Below are 20,222 nucleotides of genomic sequence, written 5' to 3'. Positions count from 1 at the left end.
AACTAAAATGAGCTGCATTTAACACCTCCTCACAGATTAAATAGAAGGAAAGTCCCAGTTAACTCATGGAAGTGTAGCTCATATGACACAGGCCTTCCAACGTAAAGCAATGATACATACCCATTTTAGAGTTGCTATCGTATTTTAAAGAAAATACTGCAAATGATTTGAGGCAGGAAACCTATTCAAAGAAAATAATATAGGATCTTGGCCTGACAAACCACTATCTGGCAGAAGCTAAATGATCTCTTTCCATTTACCCTATGTCTGATATTATTTCATAGGGAGGAATATGCATATATTTTTTTCCCACCACTGAGATCATTGTTTTCCTCATCATCCAGCTCATTATATTAACCCTCTTCCTGTCCTTACCTCCTTCCCCCAAAGGCTGCCCTTTTACCATGCTGATGGGGCTAAGTGTTGGGATAATGTTTTCCAGTGTGTGGCTCTCATGAGGGTGCTCAGAGTGAAAGCTTCCAGCTTCCTTTTGGGACTGTATCACATTATGGTTGTGCCACATTCTTCTCTGGGTGACACTTTTTTCTTAAATTCAATACTTCAGGTGAATCTGTAACATGAACGTGATTAGATGCATGAAAAAATGGCATAACATTTCATCCCATCTGTGCAAGGAGGAAAGAACTCACATGGTCCTTTGGTTGTTAGCATTGATCACGGCTCTATTTTTTTTTTCCTTAGCATGCCTATGAAATGAATGCCAAAAGCTGAGATAGACTTAAGTCAATGATAAAACTGAATATTTTTTTTTTCAGATAGAATTCAAGTATGGGGAACTGACTGAGGTATGGGCTTTGAAGGCCATGGTGGCAAGGTTATACAGATTTGAAATTAAATAAATACACTGACATAATGGAAACTGACTTACATCAGCAGAGAATTCATCACATTCAATGATCTTTACTCTGCACTAAATCACAGTGTGGAAGAGAGCTAAAATTAATGATGAAAAACCATGAAAACAGTAAGCCAAATTAATGACAAAAGAGAAGTCTAAATTTTTTGAACTTCATAGAAGCACTTAGTTCAGTTTGGTGAGAAATTTGCTTTTCAGTGACTCTTCTCAGATTTGTCCTAAAAGATTTCTAATTCCATATGGAAAATACGCCTTAATTAACTTTATTTTCTTAATAGACTATAAGTGGAAGACATTAAACATCCTTAAGGTTCAGTGTACAAGAAACAACTTCATATTTGACATTTGCCTTCAATTTTAAATATATCAGAACAGCATCTACTCACTTGTACTGATTATCAGAAACATAGGTCTGGTCTTCCTTAGTTGGTCTTATATTTATTTGTCAGAAGTTGATGTCCAAAATTATGTATATAGATGCCATGCATACTACTGTTCTTTATATTCACTTGTCCTGATCTGCAAAATTCTGTAGGAAGAGAAGTGCTCTTAATGTTTGTAAGGTCATTTATGTTTTTGGAAAGGGACACACTGGAGTGTTGACCAGAGTCTGTGTCATTGTTACATTTTCAATTAAAAAGGTTTTCACAACTTCTGCTCTCCTCTTCAAACTGAGTATCTCATGACATCTCATTGGCTCCCTCCTTGTATTCATAACTAATTATTTTCACCACTGAGAAAAACTGTGCAAGTGAGCACAGCAAAATATCTAAAGTGGACAACAAATTGTGCTTGTGCTTTCTTTCTGAAATAAGAGCTATAGCAAATAGAAACTGTTTGGCATCAAGATGGACTAGCTATCAGGATGTTCAACTACACAAAGTTTGAAAAAACATGGTTTTCTTGAGCCCTGTTCAGGTCATTTTACCAAAACGTTCACCAGATTCTTGACCTATTCACCGAACTTGGGTGGTTTCTTGCAGCTCTGAAATGACTGATGTGGAATTTGGTGGATTCTTTTATGGCTTAACCCAAACACAGACAAAACTTGGCAGTTGCTGCTGAGTTCTGATTTGACATTTGTTGAGTGTGAAACCACACAAACTGTAACGGATGGAGAAGGTTTACATGACCCCTGCCACCTGAGCCAGATGAGTTCCGTACAGGTCCATAAAGAATCCCATAACCCACGTGTCTTTATTTGTTTTATTAGTGCACTAGCATCCGGAAGCAATGTGGTCATTATCTAGGGAAAGGACAGGATTTAGGAAGTGGTGTTATTACACTAGCAAGGAGTAAAAAGAAAAATAAGAAAAATAATTAAAAAAAATACTGAAAAGGTTCGTAAGACTTGTAAGCATAAATATATGTACGTGTAATAAAACACATCTGTATGTGACGCATACACAAACACTAAACCAGATATTTGGCTCTGGCTTGGACAAACTGAACTGAAGGGAGGATTAAGACTAGAAAGTATAGGCATATTATCCACCTGACCTCACAGGAAAGCTCATCTAGCTCCACCACAGAACCACTTAAGGACAAGAAAAATCAAGACAAATTATTCAAGTCATAGGAAGAGGGGGAAAGTAAGCTATGACAGGGGGATCTGAATTGTTTTAAGGCATCTTTAGCCTGCAACCCAGGTTGCTCATGCAGCCTGGCCCAGATCATCCTTTGGCCATTCCCTGCCCTGTGCTATCATGGTGAATGGCTTTTTAACAGCCTGGCTCAGCCCTGGGCACACACCCACTGCTCAGCAATAGCTGAACATCAGTGTGTGATTGGCACTATCTGGGCTGAAACTAGGGCATGGGGAGGGAGCAGTGCAGCGATAACTCAAGTTATGGCAAATAATTCTATACATTTTTATACACTGGATAAAACACAGTCCTGTGAAGAGCAAAAAATACATAGCCTTGCTTTCTGTTTAAATAAAGGAATTTGAGAAACAGTTTCAAGGTTGCTGAAAAAAATCATCAATTTTTTGGTATATTAGCAATTCTATTTTCAGTTGACATAAATAAATAAATAAATAACCAGCAGATTTTCAAATGGAATGTATATAGTTGCAATCAGATAAGAAGAAAAAATTGATCATGTCTCCTGACCAGACTTCTATAAGCCTCTTTTTGGCAGTATGTACATTTGTGAACAACTGTTTTCAAGGGTGAAAGACAGGAAGAAATTTTATCAAAAATCCCTGACGAACACTTTGAGAACTCGCTAAGAATTGCAGGTACTTCCATTGAAACAGACTGATGCATTGGTTTCACAAAAACAAGGCCAAATATCCCACTAGTTTTGTTTTTGTTTCTCTCCTTTCTGATGTTTTATTAAAATTATTAAAGATTAAAATAAGTTTTGTTACTTATATGCACTTATATATACACTTATTTTATATTATATAAGTTTATGAGAGCTGTTCCGAATATGTTGACCCACAATATCAGAGGCAGATGGTGGTGGGATGGCAGTGGAGGCTGAACCTTCCCACCAATATCCCATTACATGTTGTTGCCATGTGACAGATGGCAGCAGAGGGGCAGTCTGACAGAATGGTGTCTGACATGGAGGCACATGTGAAGCAAAGGTGCGTCACTGAATTCCTCCATGAAGAAAAAATGGCACCCGTTGACATTCATTGATGCTTGCTGAATGTTTATGGAGATTGAACAGTGGATGTGAGCAGAGTGAGGTGACAGGGGGTGCATTTCAGCAGTGGTGGTGGTAACAGTGGGCCAATTCTGCTTGTGCAGATTTTGAGGAGTGCGACATGCAGACTCTTGTTCATTGCTAGTGAAAAAATATAAGTAATGGTGGAGACTATGATGAAAAATAGTATTTTGTAGCTGAGAACGTGCTCTATTAAATAGTGTTATTGTACTCATTATAAGTGTTGTAGTTTCCACGGAAATAAATATTAGGCATTACTTTCAGAGTGACCTACATATATGTAGCTCATTACAACTCCTCTTTGCTCAGTGCTGCCAGGCAACCCAAAAAGGTTGGATGCCCATGACCTCTGTAATACATGGGTGTATATGTTAGAAACAATGTAAATATTTTGTTCAGAGGACAGAATAACATCTGTAGCAACTGAGTTATGCAGGGGGCATTTGTATTTATATGGAAGGTTTACAGTAGGCAGATATAAAAAGTAACAGGGGTATCCAAATCAGTAGCGTGAACAAAAGATGTGGCATGAGGTTAATAAATGAATAAATGTGTATAGATTTTTTTGTTGTCTTCTTGTTTGTTTATTTAAAACTGGGAACTTTTCCAGGCATGCTACTCCCAAAGAAAATTGTCACTACTACATTCAGTTTTACTCATCAAGTCCTTGTACATACTTGTAGCTGTCACCTTTCTGCAGTCAACCCTAGCTTTCATGCCTGCTCCTCACATTAACTCATCTTTTGCACACTCCATTCATTCTTTTTGTTATAAGCCTTGAGATTCTCTCTTTCACAAATAGATTCACAAACTAATTGGTTAACAATGTATAAATTAGTAATATAAATTTGATAATTATTACTGAAAGATAATTGTTCTAACTTGTTGAAGATAAGGAACCTGGTTTGGAAGCATTTAGTCTCTGGTCCTAAGACCGTGAAGTTATCTTAATTGCCCTAAATGATGTCTGAAGCTATCGATCATATAGGTATCTCTAAAAGTTAGATTATTAATAAGATTTTTAATTTTAATAAGAGTTTTTATTAATAAGAGTTGGAAGCAAATAACTCCAAGGAAATAAATAGGCAGTACAGTCTCTGAAGTAGTGGATGAGAATATGAGAAGTGAAACTTGCTTTCCTTTGAAATGGTATTGTTCCAGCTAATTATTTGTGTATTGATCATTTCCACTAGACTTTTCCAAACTGAAGTGCTTATTAAAAAACTGTTGTTATCAGTGTTTAATCCAGGACAAAAATGAGGCACAGAAATTACAAGTGCGTGTAGCTGTCAAGATACCAAAAGTAATTTATAGACGCCTCCTCTGACAGACTTAGGACATGGAAAAGAATCACAATGTAGTATTATTCATCTGTCTGTCTCACACACTGCAGAGTGTCTCAGAGATAACTGTAGAGATATGATATAAAGAAAAAATTAGTACATTAGTATTTCTGAAAGTCTCTCTTCTATTTATTTCAGTGGAAACAACAACAGATACAAAGAGCACAATAGCATCATTTGATAGAGCATATCCCCAGCTACAAAACACTGTTTTCCAAAACACTCATCACCATTAGCTGTGCATCTTCACCAGTGATGAACAAGAGCTCTTCATTTCACAGTCTGACAGCTGTGCACAGCCTTCCACAACATGGATTGTCTTTCACTTTGCTATCACTGCTGAAACGCACTACTCCCCATCTCACTGTGCACATATCCACTGTTTGGTTTCCATAAACATTCAGCAAGCATTGATGAATGTCAGTGGGTGCCATTTTTTTTCTGCATGGAGGAATTCAATGACACACCTTTGCTTCATATGTGCTTCCATGTCAGACACCATTCTGTCAGACTGCCCCTCTGCTGCCATCTGTCACATGGCAACAACACGTAATGGAATGTTGGTGGGAAGGCTCAGCCTCTACTGCAATCTTACCACCATCTGCCTCTGATATTGTGGGCCAACATAATAAAATAGCAGGCATTACTTTCAGAGCAGACTTCATGATTGAACTGCACATCCCATAGAGAAGAATCAACACATTTACTTATTTAAATATCTGATCTTTTTTTGGACCTACTGATATATGGAAAGGATGCTTCTAAAGTGAGATTAAGCTGCTTTCTGTGAGACATTTAAGAGAAGAACACATTTTCAGAGACTTCCATTCACCATGTGCTTGCTTAAGTTCTGCTACACACTCTAGGCATAAAGTGGGCAGGATGGAAGAGAAAATGACCTTTTTAAAGACTGCTAAAATATGTGCATGGATTTTATTATCTCACAGGTGAAGAGTACCTTACAAGTTTTTTTGAGAAATAATGACAGAAAATAAAATCAGTTGTCAATATTGTACACAAGCATCCACTCATTCACAAGCATACACATGCAAGTGTTAAATGCTAGGAAGAAAGCATCATTTCAAAGAGAAGATGAAGAAAGAGAAAGGAACACCTCCTGAAAGGAAGATACTCATTAAAAAAAAAGATATTCTTCAGTATAAGAATAAGAACTGGTAATAAATCCATACTGAATCCCTATATTTCAGCTCCAGACCTAAAAGAAAATGGCAATTGAACATGTAAGATATGTAAGTGATGGCATAATGAAGAAATTATTGGCATTTTAATATCAGTAAATTATTCTTGGTTCAGGCCATATATAGACTTTATTTAATTTGGATTCGCATATGAATTCAGTCATTTTTATTCTGGGCTACAATGGTGGTTTAACTGAAGTGCCAAATGTTCATAAAACTTCCTAGTAAAATGGGAGGAGTAGAAAGGCTTATTATTCTCCAAAAATGGAAATTTACCCCCAGGCTGATACATTAATCTGGTACAGTAGTGTCTAGTATGAGTTGGCCAACTTGCAAAACTTTGCTTGCAGTATGAGCAGAAAACTTCCAGTACATGAGGACAGGCAGCATTCTTAGGAATGCTTTACAACCATACACATGTTTTAATGCTATCAGCAAATCAGTAAAGGGAACCATAAATGAATCTGGATAGTTTGCTTTAAGTAAGTATCTCTATCTCTCTATTATCCTTTCCTTCCTCCCACCATTTTTTCTCAGTTACTTTTCATCTTCATTTTCCAATTTTTAATCGATACACGTTGCTAGCTAATGCTCAGTAATATTCAGACATCAGGTTGACTGTATTACTGTATGTTTATTATTCTAACATCTGTGTATTTATTATGGGAAAATCTATCTTTACTGACTTGCGTTATATCCAATAAAAACAATATGGGGGAAAGAAAGGAATCGTGCAGCTGGAAGCAATTTGGAGGGGGAAAATGAGCTGGAATTAGATTATTTTAAATGTGATACAGAGAAGAGTGCACACTTCACCAGCGGAAAGGCAGTAATTATCTTTGTTGTAGCAGTAGGTGCTATGATTGGTCTAGGTTTATCAGTTACTGTCAACCACAGTTGCACGGTAGTCTGTGGATCTAAAATGCAAAAAATTTGGTTTATTTTGTTGTTGTCATATAGGATGATTCCTATAAACAAAGTCCTTTTAGCATTCAGACAAGTGATCAGAAAGAAACTTGTTGGTAATTTGAACTGGAAGCCTGCCTTGATGCAAGGATTTGATGAAAGCCAATGTGAGAGGTGGCTTCTTGCAAGATGGCACTGTCTTCCAATGTATAGTGCAGAGGCTATCTGGGATGTCAACAAAAAGGTACACATGATGTATTCGATCAGCCAACACTATGTGCATCTTACATAAACTGCATAAGACCAAAACACATTGGATCCTTATTGCCCGCACGAGTACCTTGGAGTGACTGCCAATGTCCATTTGACAGATGTCATGTGGAGGCTTTGCATTTGCTACTGTGATTTAGTTAAACGAGTACATGCTATAAATACTATGGCAAATTTAATGAGCTGTGGCTTATGCAAGGATAGTTTTTAATAGAAGCACGGTGGCATATTACAAGATGTATAATCCTCAGTAATGTGAAGAGAGAGATTTCTCATTATTAGACTGAATTAAAAAAAATATATAAAAAGACATACTTAGCAAGTCACCACTCATACCAGTTGGGTAAGTCAGTCAGGCAGAGAGAAACATCTGGTAAAGGGAATAAAATACAAAGTCTGAGGACCTCCTCAGTATGCTCATTTTGCTGGAAAGATTTATCAGAGTGCAGACACTCATTGCAAAGCCTTCTGTTAAATGGTTCAAATAAACAATGCATTTCTTTTCACAACTGATATGTTGCTGGAAGGAAAAACAACCTTAATAGCCTTAAGAGTATTCAATGTATTTGTATGAACTTATTATATATATATTATCACAGAAGGATTTCAGTTTTGTTACTGACTATCCCACAAGTTTCCTTACAAAGACAGAAAGGCCATGCTGGCACAAAATCAGGCTATTTCACCTAAAGATCCTCATGCTTACATTAGTTCCCTTATAGGCAGCCTTAGGACGGTTTTTAAAGGACAATTCCATTTGAAGGTAAACTACAAAGTAGAAAAAAGCCATGAAAACCTAGTTGCTGCAAGGTAAAGTGAGAAGACTATTTCAGTTTGCATTATCATCATTGAAAAAAATTAAAGAGTAGATTCAGACAGTTCATATTTTCTGACTCTAGAAGGGTGGATAAGATTTTTACTATCACAAGCAGAAAAGCAATACAGTAACCCAAACCAGAATAAGAAAATAAACCTTCCAGCTGGCAGCTGCTGATTCTGGGAAGGTTTAGTAAGAAAGTTATGAAACAACTACTGTGCTAAGAATTGATAATATTCTAGCTGAGGAGACAAGCTCTCTTGAGAGTAGTAGGTTCAGATTTTTCTTAATTTCAGTAGGTTTCTGTCTGGAGGCTTTTAGAAAAAACAAAAAGTCATTTCTCTTATAAGGAAGTACTGTGTTAAAGAAACATCCCATTTTAAGAGATGGAGGATTCCCATCTTAGTGAATCTATTAAAAAATTAGCGGGTGGTAATTTCTCTGAGCTTTAAATATTTCTTTATACGCCAGAGCATCACAATGATTCAGAAAGACTTAATATTTTTCTTATTAAATCACAGCTGAAAAGATAAATGTGAATGGATAGTAACATTTGTAAATTATGTGTTGATAGTAAAAAATTTTGACTTATATTCTCTACTTCCATGCCTTTTTGTAAGGTACAACTGTCCAGTTGAAGAGTAGCAGATTAAAAAGTTATCATTGTCATTCAAATATTTCTGTCTCTGAAAGAACACTTGCTTTAAGAGGCAGACACAGCACTAATATATTAATACATTTATTTCGTGAACTTTTACATGGCTTGCAGCTGGATGAAAAATGGTAGATGCTGACCTGAGCGAGATCTGGAATTTCCATCCTGAGGGGAGTGCTAACTCCTTAAACTTTTGTTTTATTGCATTTTACCTATAAAAACGAAGTTTTTCTTGGAACAGATGTTGTTCTATAGAGAGCTTTGAACTAAAATATGCTGATATACCTGACTCTGACCAACTTCATTTTGGTCTATTAGTCTATTGCCTTTTAAATTAGTTAAGGATGAATGTCCTTTGATGTAAACTGATGCAGGGACCTGCAAATGTGGAAACCCAAATCTCTGCATCTCATGTGCTTTGTTCTTGTCTAGTACCATATGCATCCTAAGTTACATGGCTCTATGAGACACCATGCAGCTTGGTTAAAGACACTGCATAGAACAACACACTGCTTTCCTGTGACCTTAGACCTCGGGTTACAAAAGGGCCATTGTGTTCTCAAAAAACAACAGGTTGATATGGGGAAACAATTTCATACTTTGTTTCAGTGGTCCAAAATCAAATAGATTTAAAAAAATTGAATAGAATAACTTCTTTTAAATGCCAGTGTGGAAAACAACATTTATTTTTGAGATGGATGGCTAGTCAGGGTTTTTGGCATTTTGTGATTGTTGTAGTAAATCTGACTATCTGCAGAGGCAAAACCTGATGTTATATGTAGTGTGGCTTTATGAATAGAGTGTATAACAACCTATAACTCTGACCATGTTGTGCTCAGCATTGGCCTGAACAAAATCCTCATTTCCAGTTGCTTTTAACTTTGCTTTCAGCTACTCAGGATAAAATTTTCCATGTTACTGGTCTGCCTTGGGATGAGTGAGTCAGAGGTTCCATGGAAAAGATAGTAAGGAAATTCTAGGCTGTTATTTAATTATAAGCTGTACCGTAATTTGGACACGACAGGGATAAATTTGAACAGCATTAAGAGTGGCATTTCCTTACTTCCAAGTGCCTTGCTTGAAACATCCATATTCCTTTACTGTCATTTTTTTCATATTGCTTTGTAATAAATTTTACTGTCTACAAATGATATATAGCATGCTGACTGAATAAGAAACTTCTAGTCTTCCAGTCCTACTGATCAGTGCCTTTCAGTGTAATGCTCACCTTAAACAGGAAGGCCAATAACATTTAAAATTACCCCGTGTCTGCTGCTGGGCCTAGCCCAATATCATGGAGAGCAAATTCTGGTCAGTAGCATTTTTGCTTCTGCTTTCACAAGAGCCAGGATTTTACATTCACTCAAAAGACTCCTGCCTTTTAAATACAAGCAGAAGTTCAAATTGGAGCTGAGTTTTATATCAGGGACTTTACTAAAACCTAATTCGATAAAGAGAAATCAACTGTGCATATTTAGGTACAGAACAACTTTACAAACTAGCATGTGCTGCCAAATCTTGCCACTTTCTTACCACACGGTAAGAAAATCTTTCATGTAAAATGTCAGCACAGAAGAATAGTGACCAAGCCTGTCAGTATCTGATGCTGTGATAACTTGGGCTTCTAATGACTTTGAAGATTCCCTAGGGTAGGTAACTATGTTGTCAAAATCTCCTCCCTAAAATTACATATGATAGGTTTGGTGCATCCAGCTCCGCCTCTACATCAAGCAGGACAGATTAAACGTAACATTAGATCTCAGAGTTGCATGTAGCAGCATCTATCCCTTTCCTGCCCCTTTGCTTGGGATGCGTTCTGTCTGGTAAACCATCTGTTTCTAAATTGAAAATCTTGGAACAAACAGAGAGGCATGTACAAAAATTACAAAAAACACAACGTTTGTTGATCTCATTTTCAGCATTCATGCTCAGATCGCCATTCCATGCAGTTTACTGTCCCGCCTCCAGTCATGAACAATTTCTTTGTCTAATAAAGTGACTGGCATATTCAAAAATATTATGACTGACAATATCTTATTTTCTTATTGTGAAAATTTCCTTCCTGAGTATCATGCATGATTCTTTAGCACTGGATTAAATTACCCGTGACTAGTTTATTTCTTACTAACGTATTGTATGTCAGTAATTGTGAAACAGAATATTATTGTTAATGATATGAGATTAAGATGAAAGCAAGCAAACAAGCCAGCAAACATACATGAGGACAGTTTTATGTATTATTATTGGGAGACTTGAAAAAACAGAATCCAGCAGAACAGTACTAAAGTAGCTGTTCTCTTAGTCTTCAAGTTAGCCAAGAACTCGTGTCATTGTCTACTTGTTCAACATGTGCTTAACTTTAAACTCAGTGTTTTAAGTCCTATTTGAGTATAACGGGGTTTGAAAGTGCTTCACTTTAAATGCATGCCTAAGTTCTGTGCAAAGTATGGAAATCATACTGAAAGCCAGCATGTAGGATCAAGCTGAGGATGGGTCTTTCAGTTAGCAAAAAGTGTCACACTTTTTCAGTTTTAATTCAGTTTGTTCTTAGGATTTAAGTAATTCTAGGTGAAGACTTACAATCACAACTGTAGTCTGTCAGTCTCTCTACTACAGAGATTCAGCCTCAGATTTCTGGGGCTGGTAAAGAAAGATGATTCCTAGGAATTAATCAGCATTGGTGTAAAAAAAAGGAAGCTTGAATGGATGAGGAGTTTATAAGGAGGCCACTCTCACCCCAGAAAGAAAACTAACGTGCTGGCTCGTATCTTCCGATGTAAGCTCAACAGACATGGGATGACTTTGATGACAACAGTTAAAGGCAATTGCTGTTGACAAATTGCTAGAAAGCTCTATTCAGGATCATTATTTATTTTTACCAGTTTGCTCATTTCTTCATGAAAACATGGAAACTTGCTTTCTCTCTTCATCGTGGGCATTGTGTCCAGTTTGGGGCTGTCCAGTCAAGAAAGACAAGGATCTTCCAGAGAGAATCCAGCAGAGGGCCACCGAGATGATCAGGGGCCTGGAGCATTTCCCTTATGAGGAAAGGCTAAAGGACCGGGGGTTCAGTCTGGAAAAGAGAAGACCAAAAGGAGACCTTATTAACACTTAGAAATATCTAAGGGGTGGGAGTCAAGTGGATGGGGCCAGGATCTTTTCAGTGGTGCCCAGAACAATAGGCACAAACTGGAATAAGGAAGTTACATCTGAACACGAGGAATATCTTCTTTACTTTGAGGATGACTTTGAGGCTGCCCAGAGAGGTTGTAGATTCTCCTTCTCTGGAGATATTCAAAACCCTCCTGGACTCCTTCTTGTGTAACCTATTGCAGGGAACCTGCTTTAGCAGAGTGGTTGGACTAGATGATCTCCTGAGGTCCTTTCTAATCCCTGTGACTATCTGATTTTGTGATCCATCCATTCTGTTCAAAAAAGGTCTCCATTGACGGGGTTGAAGCAGCTTTGTAGTTTCTGAGGGGAATGACACAAGAGGTAGCGTTGGCATCTGTCTCTGTTGCTGAACTTTCAGGCTTCAGACAACAGAGGCAGAAAAATGGGGAGTTCCTTCCTCACTTTTTTCTTTTGGCCCAGGCTTACACCTCATAGCTCAGGCACTTGGATGAGATGTCTAAGATGAGAACCTAGTCAGCGTGTATTCCTTGTATGGGCAAAGATGAGAGAGAAGCACTTCCAGAGGGTGATTTGGATCTCAATTTGACTGCACGACTGTGAGGATGTCCCAGTTGAGTGTCTTGGGAGTTTAGACTCCCTAATTAGGTATCAAGCCTCTTTATGTCTAATTTTGGTCTGTCTGTGTAATTTTGCCTTCTCTCCATGTACATTTCTCAGGGAGCATGTGGTCCTCAATGAAGCCATACCTGCTTGCCTGATATAACAGACATGGAAACATGACTCTCATTTAAACTCCTGGTTATTATCAGTACTCATTTACCATTAGTACCTGCAGAATTTGTCTAAGTGGATGGCTTTCAGGCAGATACTGGCAGAAAAATGCTATAACCACAGGCTTATACTCCACCACTGCTATTTGGAAATTTAAGAACAAGTGTGAGTCCAAAATTACCACCAGATGGTGCACCTATTTAGCAAGTGACAGAGACATGTTCCACAAGAAAGGGTAGCCTCCAGCAACCCATCAAGTTTCTTCCCCTGCTGTTTATTCTCAGTTGTGATATGAACTGAACGTGTTTGAAACATGGACCTTCTGTCACATTTAATATGGGGTATGTTTTCAATCTCTGCAGTGGGAGCCTTTCAACTGCTTCACTAGGGGCATGAGGAAGTGGGAAAAAATGTAGCAGATCTGTGAAGGTGCATGAAGGGTGAAGAAAAGGAAAAGGGATGAGGGGGAAGCAGGAAAAAATGGTAATGGTAAACAGCAATGAGCAGACTCCAAAATCAGAAATGATCAGCACAAACCATCTGTGCACTTCTATTTTGTTAAGTGTGACTAGTTCTGATTATTAATGGTAAGTAGCTGGTAGAACGTTGAAGTCAGGACATTTCTGAAGGATGGTCTTGATGCAGAAGTCAGTATTTTGGAAAACTGCCAATGCCAAAATCCCATGTGAAAACACACGGAATATTTATTAGCTGAATAGCAAAAGTAGTGAACTTTCCTAAACTGTGTTGCATTTTTATTCTTTGGCTACTTCTCATTGTGAAGCATTTGTGGTATTCCATACTCAAAAATTAGCAGAAATTGATAAGCATGTGTTTTCTCCCATATTTTTCAGAACATCACAAGAACATGTGATTCATGATTTGCTCTAAATCATAGAATCATAGAATATACTGAGTTGGAAGGGACTCATAAGAATCACTGAGACCAACTTCTAAGGTGGGAATGGGAAGACTATTTCCCATTCTCATCCTCCCAGGGAGGAAAGCCTGTAGTTCAGAGGGTCACAGCTTGCTAAAAGCATTGGCAACAGATAGAGTCACGGGCTGAATCACATCAGTACACTATCATGTGTAGGACATGAGTAGATTTCTTTTCCCATCCTACTTTTCTTCTTGCATTAATGAAAATTTTGAAGTTTGGAGGTTACTGGCAATCCTCTTCCATGAATATTACAAAATTAACCTGAAAGAAAGTAGTACCAGTCTTGTTTTATTATGCTTTAAAGGATTCCATAATTATAATTTAATATATTCCTAGAAAACGATTAATTGGAATGGTTGTTCTTTTGATTACAATTTGACCAGAACAGAAATGTCTGAATAGAAAATCCCCTCTGAGCGAAGAATGAAAACATTTAAATACTCTTTAATCAGAGAAGTACTCATTCTGAAATGATAAAATCTTTTTTCATTCTCTTTGCCCGAACTGAGAGAAAGACTTCATCCAAAGAATCTCAATCAAATTCTTCTTCTATCATTTTTCACATACCCTGTGGCTCCTAGTGCAATGTGAGAACTATCATTTTATGGTTAAAGCAAGGACCAGGAGATAATGGATTTGGATGATCCTTCCAGTTGTGCCATATACTTTTCTTGTGACCTTGGGCGAGTCACTTCATACCTCGCTGTCTAGAGACTACAGATGACTAATTTCAGTGCGGAACTGAAGAGCTTAATTAATGTGGACTAACCTCACTGGGACATAAACATTTCTGAAGTATCCTGGGATCTTCAACCAGAAACAATTGCTCTTCACATCTTCTTATCCAAACAGGAAGCAAAGGACAGATACGTCGATGAAGGGATTCATTTTTATAGAAAGCGAGTCCAGGTCTGAAACAGAGTCCTCACTGAAGAATCGCAGTAGGCCTGCCATGATTTCTTAATTGGAACAAGAAGGAAGAATGGAAGCTTTAGGTAGATGTCTACAAAAAGTCTGAAATCCAATTTTCCAAAGAGAAAATATTGCTTAGTACTTACATGAAACATTATACAGAGAGGAAATTAATCCCACTGGACCAGTAACTGATTGTTACTTACTATATGCTCACTGTATGTATGCCCAAGACTCTCTTTTTCTAGTTACTGGTGCACAGTGACATCCTGACACTAGCAATGTGGCTTGAACACATTTTACCCCCTTTCCTTACTTTTCCTTCTTGTTTTCTCCCCTTTTTTTTTTTTATTTCAGTAGTTCAGCAATGCTGAAAGTAAGTTCCTTTCTTTTGTTTGCTTTTCCCTTGTCCACTGATCAACCACGTTTCTTTTTTTACAGACACTACAGTATAAACAGAAGCTCTCAGCTGGAGTGTTAGCTAGGATTTCCCTGTCCTCTTACACAACCAAAGTTTCTGCAGGACTGCTTTATTGTTTTCTTTCAGGGATTACCACAATATTCCACATACTACTGACACAATGAGGCATAAGCTTCATTCAGAGAATGCAAGACACTGATTTCTAAAGAATTCCAAGCTACAGTGCAACTGAAGATGGCCACGGAAAGCTTGAAAGGCAGCAGTCTAAGACTTCTGGAGGGTTTTCACACAGTATTTCCATGATTACTGCTCAAAAGTTAAATTCCAAATGTCTGCTCTGAATGTCTTATATAGAAAAAAGAAACATTATATTATGTGATAGGCAAAAATATGACTTGGTACAATGTAGCCTAATCCAAGATTTTTCACGTGAAACATTTGTTTTGGTTTGGTTTTCAGACATTTGCCTTTCAAACTGGTCTATTTTAATTAGAGCTCAACCTGAACCACAAAAGATAGATTTGAACTTTCCCAGAGTTCAGTGGTGTTCAGATCTGGCTTTTGGTTTGGCCCATCACAGAGATAGGGGTCAGTTTCAAAGTTCAGATCTGCAAACAAGATTCTTCAAAGCATGGGACTGTGAAGATTATTTAATGAGACCCAAATCTTGTAATGGTAAATTTGCAGTAGAGACACTTGTTAGTGTTTTTCTGAAGATTTTTTTTATTTTTATGTTTTAATGTAAGCACGCCTGGAAGACTATCTTCATATCAATCTATTTGAATACCCTTGTATTCATTCTTCTGGAAGAGTGTTGTGTCTTCTTTCCTGATCGCAAAGCCCAGATCCTGCTCTGAAGCTGGAGCACCTCAAGAACCTACAGATTTTGCTTCGGATCTCTATGTAACAGAGCTCATCCTTTAGTTCTAGGGTATTGAGCCTAAAAACAATAGAAACTCCTTGTGGGCAAGAATTTTGATCTCTTTATTCTCATAGAGTTTTGATTTTTCAGCTGAAGGGGCAGTTAACTCACAGGGCTTCCATCCATGCATTTGTCAAACCCTCTGTGCAAACTCTTGCAGGTCTGAACTAGCATCTTAGGGTGAACTCGCACAGTACTTGGCAAAACACAGGCTTAGCTTTCTGATCTTAGCACAACACAAATAATAAATATCAATCACTGATCAATAGATAAGATAGCCTGACTAGTAGCCTGACAGGTTTAGATTAAACAGCAATTCAGTATCTTTCACAAGGCCTAAGAAGATCAGTGTAATCACTCATTGTTTTTATGAATCTTGTCACTTGCTGACCCACTGTCAGGACCAGCAGCTCCAGAGCTGAAAAAAAAGTCTTTGCTCTGCAATGCTTCCAGGCTTATTTTGCAAACCAGAGAGGTTTGGACAAGTATCTGAACTCTGTGTGTTTAATCCAAAACCCTCTGAGCTCTTTATTCTTTTAAATCTCTTTCATATGTGTGATTTGTGCTGCATCTTGTTCACTGAGGGTACAAACGAGTACCAGGCAAACACCCTGTAAACACCAAGAAGGGTAGACATCATCAGTTGAATCTCTTTTTCCTCTCAGAAAGATTATCAGGCAAGCCAAACTTGAACGCAGCCTCACAGGCAGTGTAAGAGTGTTTAGAAGACCTTTAAGAAAATTTGAATGCAACTTTGAATTCAGCCCCATTCACCAGAACTTTCTTACTTGCTTTCCACAAAATCTGTGCTCTGGCAGGGAGCAGCAGTGATTTCTGGGGTTGCTGCCCAGCTATTTCCCCTATACCTGGAAGATGTGGTGTTTACAGCAGAATTAGAAGAGCAAAAGGCAGACTCATACTAATCTACAAATCCAGTTTCTCTTCTGCTGCCACAAAGGAAGGGCTGGCTTGAGCTGGACTGTAAGGTAAAGCCAGTGAGGCCTGCTTCTTCTTCTACCATAGATGATACCAGGGCAGTGGTGTCATCCTGAACAGTCACAAAGAGACACTATATCTCCCATGCCAAACCTTGTTTTGCCCTGGAAAAAACCACTAAAGCCTGCTCAACTAAGGGAGGAGTGGTGAGTAACCAGCAATAGAGCTCACACTAGAGATATGCTTGTGAAATCTGACATAGCATGTCATAGTCGGTCCTCTAGGGTGTCCTGTAAGACATCAAAAACCAGACCAGTAAAAACATATGATTTGCAGAACAATCTTAAGGAATAACATGCAGAATTACCCTCCAGAAAATTGACAGCACTGCCCAGCAAACACAAGAGCCTCTCTGTTATGTTCCTGCGTGGACTTTTATAGAAAAAAGAAAAAAAAAAAGCAAAAAAAAAAAGCAACATTTTAGCTCATTCTTTTGTACACTCTTTTCCTCTTCCTCTTCCTCTTCCTCTTCCTCTTCCTTTTCCTCTTCCTCTTCCTTTTCCTCTTCCTTTTCCTCTTCCTTTTCCTCTTCCTTTTCCTCTTCCTCTTCCTCTTCCTCTTCCTCTTCCTCTTCCTCTTCCTCTTCCTCCTCCTTCTCCTTCTGCTTCTCCTTCTCCTTCTCCTTTTCTTTCTTCTTCTTTCCTTCTTCTTCTCCCTTTTATTTTTTTTTTCTTTTTTGCCAAGAATAGGAATGGTCATTGCCTATGAAGTTCTTGATATTCTATGAAGAATATCTAGAAGATATTGCCCCTTTATAATATTTCTATAGATTCACAATGGAAATAAGAGTAATGTTTTATATGAATACTTATTTGTATTCTGGCTAGATCAAGTAGATGTCTTGCGTATATTATTCAGTTTAATAAGAGACACTTCATAAACCTTACTTTACAAATGTCATAAGTACATAGAATTAGTACCTTATTTCACATAGGATCATTCTAATTTTGTGCTTGATATAATCTGAAAAACTAGAAAAACATACTAGAAGAAGTTATATTTTGTTCAGTAGAATACTTTCATCCTTATTAGCTGGATAAATAAGGTCATCTTCTAGTTTTTTAATGTAATGAAAACTTTCTTTCCTCAGTCAGAATATAGAACAGGATAATAGTCTGATTTTAAGAGTGGGACTCCCTTTACTTAAACCACCAGATGCCTTCAGCAATTACAGCTAGATGTCTGCTGCCAGCATAGTTTGAAAGGCTCACAGTACAGGGAAATGTGGTTTACCTCTCTGATAGGATAAGTTCAGACTTTGTCCCTTTCTATGAATATTTTACTCACAGTTTTGGGGCTTCCCCATCTAGCTTGATTACTTCTAGAAGTCTTGTTTTTTCATACCTAACTCTTTCAATACTTGATAATGCTTGATTTCCATCCTGACCATGTGGAAAGTAATAGGTGTCAGAGCATTTAAAAGATAGGCTTTAAAGTCAACTTTCTGTTTCAGATTTAGCTCTAAAAATCTAGCTCTTGCGCTATAGATGTAATTAACTTTGTATACTGAAAACGCTGGGATCTCATCTCTACAAAAACACAGCTGTTTATGCTGACACATATAAGTGGCCAGTGATTGAGATTGTGCTTAAAATTGCAGGTATCGTAGTGGTAGTCAAGAAATGTCATTAACACCAAGCAGAGACATGAAAACATTTAGCATCTCTCTGAAACAGAAGCAAATATAGTTCAGCAAAAACTCTGGCAAGACACTGAAATTAGTTGTTTTGTCAAGTGAAAATTAAGGAAAGGCTATGTATCTAGCTCTCTGCAAGTATGGTGTGCGAGGCAGCATGAATATAGGATGTTAGAAACATGTTGTAAGTGCTTCTGCATTGCAGGTAGGCACGGTGATGCCAAGTGTTGCTGTGTCCAAATCCCCTCATGGCTCTGCAGAGAAATCCCATTCCCAGGGAACACCTCTGCATTCAAAGTCTGACTTATGTTTCAGATGTTAGATGAGAAGTCTACTGCTGACTTCTTTCATAGCCTCAGTACAAAGAAAACCCAGCCAGAGGACAGCTTATTCTCTTGCAAGTCCTTCTGCCGTGTGAAAAAATGCCTTAATCTCCTTGTTCCCCTGTAAAAGAGGTCTATATAGTGGAAAGGCACACTTTTTAAGAGACTACCTCTTGCATAAAAAGATTTGTGTCTAACACAAATTGTAGCCGAGTATCACTTAGTCTAGACAGCCAAGGAGGACTTCCCTTCTGAACAGCTTCATTTCTAAAGGCTTGAATCCATAAAATTCACATGTGAAAATCTGTGATTTTGGACTGTCTTCCATTTGCCTGACTGGTTCATAGTGGAGGGTTTTTTTTTTTTTCTCTTCTTTTTCCTCTGTTATTTATTTATTATTTATGATGATTATAGGAGCAAAAACATTTTCTATTTCTTAAAATTCTAGTACTCAACGTTTTCCTTCATGAGCACCACACAGATCTCACCTATATCAGGTGATACTGTAGTGCATTCTCAAGAGCAAAACTAAAAAAAATGTATGCCCTAAAAAAAAGTTATAGCCTTCCTTTCCTCTTTCTTAAGTGGTGTTTTTATTTCTCCCTGTGAAATATCTTTCAAAAAAGGGATAGTACGTAGGTAAATTGTATGCATAAGAACCTTATCATGAACAGACCAACACAATTCAATTATTATAAAAGCATCTGGGTGTGTGTGGCCCCATCTCATTTGAGGATATTAGCATACTTTCAGACCTAGTTTCTCTCCCATGCTTTCAGGATTCCATGCTTTCTGACAATGAGTGCAAAGAACTTTAAATAAACCAGTGTACTACAAGCTGCCTCCAGCTGAGCGTTCACATACTAGGATATATCAAACCGCTAGTCATCACTGAAAAGTAAAAACACCAAACATTCAGCAGGGAATCATTAAGTTCCACAATGAAACTTCAGTAGTTCCAGAACAGAACACAAGCAGGAGATGATCCCTTTGCTCCAGCTATTGCATCCCACATAGTACTTTGACTGTATTAGCAGTAGCATTGTGAAAACACAGTCGGCTGTGAAACTGCACAGCTTTTCTCAATGGTACAGTGTATCTGGAAGCTACCCCCTCATGGTTCATGCACTGTGTATTTCTCAAGCTATGCTCTTGTGCATTCTTTCAAATGAGTGTTTAGTACCATGTTTTGATAAAACCTTGATGAGAACAAGTAGTGGTACTTTTGGATCAAAACCTGATGTTCCTATTTTCTTTAAGAATGAGATAAAAATTGTTTGTTAGAGCTGAGTTTCTAAGAAATGTTTGCTTCAACAAACAAACAGGGGAGAGCCTAGAATTTCCTTTTTCTCTGGGCACTTTCAAACGGCATCAACACAAAGCTTACTGAATTCTCAGGTGCTGCCCCAGAAAATTC

The 20,222-nt window shown here is 37.8% G+C and overlaps 1 protein-coding gene across 1 annotated transcript in view; it reads left to right on the top strand.

The window, feature by feature from the left end:
• WNT7B (Wnt family member 7B) overlaps positions 1 to 20,222 on the top strand; it is an 88,555-nt gene that overhangs the window by 48,304 nt on the left and 20,029 nt on the right. The window lies entirely within an intron of this gene.

Source organism: Phasianus colchicus, chromosome 1, assembly GCF_987193195.1.
Source record: "Phasianus colchicus chromosome 1, bPhaCol1.hap1.1, whole genome shotgun sequence".
In the NCBI taxonomy this organism is placed as follows: Eukaryota; Metazoa; Chordata; class Aves; order Galliformes; family Phasianidae; genus Phasianus; species Phasianus colchicus.
This window is presented reverse-complemented; position numbering and strand designations above follow the sequence as displayed.